Here is a 6,000-nt window from a genome sequence, read left to right as displayed (position 1 = left end):
CAGACAAAGGGAATTCCTGGGGTTCAACTACTAGTCAATCTTTGCCTAGTAAGCCCACTAATTCCCAGAAGTTTAATCAAAGAAACTGCTTCTGTCATCCTTACCTAACCTTATTCAGGGGTACTTCTCATGTGGGTGTTTGTGAGGGAATTTCAAAAAGAGCCTCTCAGCCACAGAGGGTATTCCTCCATTTTACCTCTCCAGCCCTCCAGTTTCTCTCAGACCCTGCACCTCTGCCATTTCCTGTTCCCAATCCGTCCTTATCGCAGTACCTTTCAACCTTACACTACTATATTCCAAGCACTGTGCAAAGGCCCAGGCCATATCCTCAAGGGATTCGTGGTCTGATGGAGGGAAATAACACGTCAACTATGTCCAGATGCAATGGGTAGAGGAGAGATGAGAAGTCATCATGAAAGAGAAGGCATCAGAATTAAGGGAGACCAGGGAAGGTGGGATTTCAGCTTAGTGATGAAGTTGGAGGGAGAGAATGCCAAGCATGGACAACAGCCCTTTGAGGTACTCAGCTGAGATGGAGGCTCTCGAAGGAGCACCAGCTAGGAGCCATGAAGCCGAGAGGAGGGCAGGGACTGAGAGCTTTTAATGTCACAAAGAAGGTTTTCTAGCTGAGGCTGGCCAGGATCAGAAGCCTCTAGAGTTTGGGGAAGGGTGATGTCAGACCTGACTGCAGGGCCTTCCTGGTGCTCTGCTGCCCTCCTCTCTACCACATCCTCTGACCTGGGCCACAACAGCTTCCTGGGGGGTTCATGAACAGAACCTCCAGATCCTGGCCAGAAGTACCTTCTCTGGCTGTCCCCCATGGAAGGCTGCCAAGCTGTCTCTCCCCAGCTCAGACCACTACCTTCCCTGGCTTCCCTATAGTCCAAACAACAATCTCATCTCCACCAGAAAGCCCTCCTGAACTCCTCTTCACTCTCCTCCCTCTCTCTGGTCATTATTGCCTATTTAGCCTGAATAGAGTATGCTTGGAGTAACTGAGGCAGAAGTTGTCCAAAGGGCAGGGGAAGGGGGTAAGAGGGTATGGGAGCAAGAGTTTGGGGGTCTGGGGCCCAGAGGTTGGTAGACAGGACTCCTCGGTCCTTACAGGGTGTGTTAAAACTACATCCTGTACTGCCCCTCCCCACCACACACACCTCTTCTAGTTAGGACGTTTTAGCTGGAAAGAAGATCCCAAAGGGGAAGCTGGTGGCCACAGCTGACCCCTGTCAGACACCAGAACAGCCCAGGGATATATTGTATCCGGCAGGAAATTTGCACCCTGGCACAGCCTGGCTCCACTCTGGCCCCACTTTCTTTCTGGACCCAGCCAGACCCACACAGCTGCAGAGTCCCAGTATGTGGGGGAAGGGGAGGGGCTCCCGGCTTTGGGGGAATTCAGGAATTGGGCTCTAGGAGGTACAGACGGGAGGTCCCCCCAAAGGGACTCTTAAAAAGGAGAATTCGAACTCAGCTCCAGCCAGGGTCCATGCTACAAATGGCTCCTGGCTCTAACCTGTGGGGAGGGGAGTGATACTCTCTGCCTCCAGCGCTCCCCCTCCCACTGCTGGGGCCAAGCCCCTCCACATCTGGGCCCTTCCTACTCGGACTCCCTTTTCCCGCTGTCCCCTGCCAGCACTTCATAATTACCTGAGGCTTGAGGCACAAGGTGTGGATCAGAAAAGGAGTCAAAAGAGAAGTCTCAGATTTTTATCTATTTGAGACTCTGTTGCTTTTATTGGCCTCCCACATAGTTGTGTCAATCAATTGAAAAAAGAATTTTAAAAATTTAAATATTCCAAATAAAAGAGAGAAAAAAATAACTTGTGAATGAAATGTAAAATATTTTAAGTCTTATGTACAAAAATGTAGGGAAAAAATTTTCAAGTTGCAGAGTTCAAAATAAACCCAAAGAAACCATCAGCATTCCTATATGCTACCAACAAAGCTCAGCAGCAGGAGTTCAAAAGAGAAACTTCATTTAAAATCACTGTAGACCAGTGATGGGCAAACTACTGCCTGCAGGCCAGATGTGGCCCCCTGAAATGTTCTATCTAGCCAGGCGACATTATTCCTAATCTGATGAATACAATGAGTAGGATACAATACAATGAAACTCTGAAAGAGTTGCCTTAGAAATAGACTGACAGATGAGCATTTCCTTTCCTTTGGCCCCCTCTTTAAAAAGTTTGCCCATCACTGCTCTAGACATTATAAAATATTTCAGAAGCTATCTGCCAAGACAAACTCAAGAATTATATGAACACAACTGAAAAACACTTTTCACACAATTAAAACTAGATGTAAACTGGAAAACCATTAAATGCTCCTGGGTAGGAGCTAGTTCTAAGCTAATAGAATAAAAATGACAATCCTACCCAAATTAACTTATTCAGTGCCATGCCTATCAAACTTCAGAAAAACTGTTTTATAGAACTAGAAAAAATAATAACAAAATTCATCTGAAAGAACAAAAGGTCAAGAATATCAAGGGAATGAATGAAAAAAATGGGAAGGATGGAGGCCTAGCTGTACCATAAGGCAGTGGTCATGGTGGATCAATGGATTAGACTAGGGGTAAATGACCTCAGCAAGCTCCCAAAGATGCCAGTGTTTGGGACAAGAACTCATTATCTAGCAAAAACTACTAGGAGAATTGGAAAACAATATGGGAAAAATCACGTTTGGATCAACGTCTCTAACCCAATACCAAGACAATTTCAAATTAAAGGGTAAATGACTTAAAATATCAAGAGGGAAATTATAAATGAGTTAGGAGAACTAGAATAGTATACCTGTGGGATCTGTGGGAAAGGAAGCAATTCAAGACCAAATGAGATAGAGAACATTAGGAAACTGAAAAAGAATAATTTTGATTATATTGAATTCAAAAACGTTCTGCACAAACAAAACCAATGCAATCAAAACTAGAAGGGAAGCAACAAACTGGGAAACACTTTATGACAAAGTGCTCTGACAAAGGTCTCATTTCTCAGATTTCTACTGAAGGAAATCAAAGGTACAAGAAATCAAACCATTTCCCAACCAATGGGAGGTCAGGGGATGTGAACAGACAGTTTCCAGATGAACAAAGTATGATAATTTTTCAAATCATTGCCAACTTTTTGCCAGAATTCTAAGGGAATCATACTGAGCATGGACTAGAACAAGTGCCAGTAAAAATTTCTTCGGTTACTGAAAAAACATCTTTGTTATCTGGTCAGAATGCAAAGAATGAAATCTTTAAGGTTTCAATAGTAGATATCTCTAATGAATTTCTGAGTGTTTTAAACTCTAAGATAATTTAATTGATTAAAAGAAATCATATTCTCTGCTCTCATTAAGGCAAGAATCAACAAGATAATTTGTCTACATTTCTTCTTCCATTTCTCACTGGCCATAAGTAAGGAAACACAGAAATCATAAAGACAAAAAAGGGGGACAGATTTGATCCCACCACCTAATTCTATTAACAGGTTAAATACTGAGATATATATTTAATTAAAATTACCAAGAATTCTAAATGCAATCTAAGAAAAAACTTATTCACACGAAAAGCAATGATTCTGAACTGTGTACTGAGGTACAGAAGTGCAATTTAAAACTTTCTTAGCTGATCAGAATCATCAGTTTTGAATAAGTACTGTTGGTATAGTATAAATTTATTGACTACCAATTAGAAAGTGGAATTTCAGTTAATTTTAAATGTGCACAAAATTTATATTGAAAAAGTTATCTATTAGGATTTGCAGTGTGTGAAATATGGATTTAAATAATAAAATTTGCCAAAAATGCTTATCAAATTGAATTTGAGGTTTGCAAAATATAAGCATAAAGCATATAAGAATACTAATTCAGAATTTAAAAGAAATATTTAATCAGGTATGTAGAATTGTCCTAAAGTATAAAGAGGCAAGACTACAGGTTTTATTCTGCTTTAAGCAGGGGTATGAAAGAATAATTGGTATATGTAGGAAACTTTGTTAAGAAATTTAATCAGGGACAATTTGGATGTAGTAAAGTTTAAAATAATATTCATTTGAAAGTAATTAATTATCAGGTTTTAAAATAATCATGCAAATTTTATAAGTGCAGTAAGTAAAGAGTTAAAGGACATAAAGCAATAAGGCTGCACAGCCAGAGGGAAAAGCAGCTGCAGCCTTGGAGACTTTTCAAAAATAATTTAACCCCTTCTGCACATAGAAGAGAGAGGCTCTGACTATAATTATTTTCAGAAATTGAAATAACAGACAAAATAAGTTTAAGTGTCACATGATTGTTAAGTTACTCTACATGAATTTTAGAAAAATAATTTTAGAACCCCTGAAATGTTAATTGATAACTTGAATAAACTTTGATCTAGTACTAAGAATTATTACACCCTAAGTCAGAGAGTAAATAGGAGTTTCTAAAATTGGTTAACACAAAAATAATATTTGCCTTAAGAATACAATTTATTATAAATATAGAAAATTTGGACAGCATTTGTATTTAATTAAGATAAAAAATTCATTTTAATTATGAACAATGTATAAAATTAATAATCTAATATATGACATGCAAGTTGTAATAAAATTATACTTATGAGTAAAAACAAAGGCCCTGTTGTAAAAGAAACAGGAAGGAATAGTAATTATTGAAGAGTGACAGTTTTTACCAACTCAAAACTCAGTAAAGTGAAAAAATTAATAAGGAGTTAATGTTAATTTTGTAACTTACAGAAATCTAGCTCAACTTAAGTAGTTATCTCTGTTTCAAATACTATTACAAAATGCAATGTATAGTAATCATTGTTCAATTCAAATCTATGCTTTAAGGTACTAGATCTTAGTCAGATTATGCCTCCTGTGTTTACTGTTTCACTAGTCCTTAAAAGTTAATTAAATAGATTAGTATGGAGGACAAAATGTAATAGTTAAAGGGAAAGGTAATTCAATAATGTTGCAAGCAAAGCTGATACAAATATTGGGTTTTAACAATATTGTTATTGAATGTTATCAAAACATGTACCTTACTTTGTGAAAACTGAAAACATATGTTTAAATGTAAACTATGTGTAAAAGCTATTTGTTAAAAATTGATCATGCCTATTTGCAATAATATATGATTTGTATTATAAACTAAAAGTTTAAAGTGAATTGACTATCACAATGAGTTAAGTGAATAACCAGCCCCTACCTTAATCCTCTCTAATCAAAATAACATTAATGAAAACTTAATTCCAAGCAAGTTGTTAACTCTTTTTTCTGTATTTCTGGAAAGAATTACCAGATTATTTATTCACTGAGAAATTGTTGAAAAGAAAATTTGTCTATGACATTTTGTAACAATATGGTTTTTCATTGTGACATTTCATTGTCAATCTTGGAAACCTTTCAAATGCTATTAGTAATAATTACTGTTTAAGGTAAAAGTCATTGGATTTGCAACCGATATTATTCATTTGTGGATCCTTGATTTGGATTCAAAAGAAAGATATCACTGATAAATAATCCCTGACTCTTACCTGAAGTCAAACAATGTTATACTCCCTTCCCTCCTTTTGCTATAATCCAAGCAAAGTGATATATTAATTGAAGCCCCAGAAATTTGAATGTGTATAGCAAGTATAACTGTTTACTTGAGAAACTGTACCCACCCCAAGTGTTGTTTCAATGAAAATTAATTTGAAACTGTTATAAATTAATTTATTTGTATAATTTCTGAGCATCAGTTGGAATAACTAATTACAAATACAAAGAAACAATACCCCAGAATTATATTATGGGGGTCTAGGTTTTGTTTTATTTATACAAGAAATGGATCTGATTTTTGGGTAAAAGACCTTTCACTAAATCTAAGCTATATATATGTAATTTTGATTTTTAAACATTCTTTTACTTTAAAAAACATTGTATTTTTCCCTGAATTTTTACTTTTCTTATTGCTTTTCCTTTTTTATAGAATAATTGACTTTTTACCTTTTTCTCATTTTTTGTACTTAAAGTACATATAATCAATGTT

This window comes from Gracilinanus agilis, chromosome 2 (genome assembly GCF_016433145.1).
Source record: "Gracilinanus agilis isolate LMUSP501 chromosome 2, AgileGrace, whole genome shotgun sequence".
Classification (NCBI taxonomy): Eukaryota; Metazoa; Chordata; class Mammalia; order Didelphimorphia; family Didelphidae; genus Gracilinanus; species Gracilinanus agilis.
The sequence above is the reverse complement of the archived record's forward strand: the minus strand, read 5'-3'. Positions refer to the sequence as shown.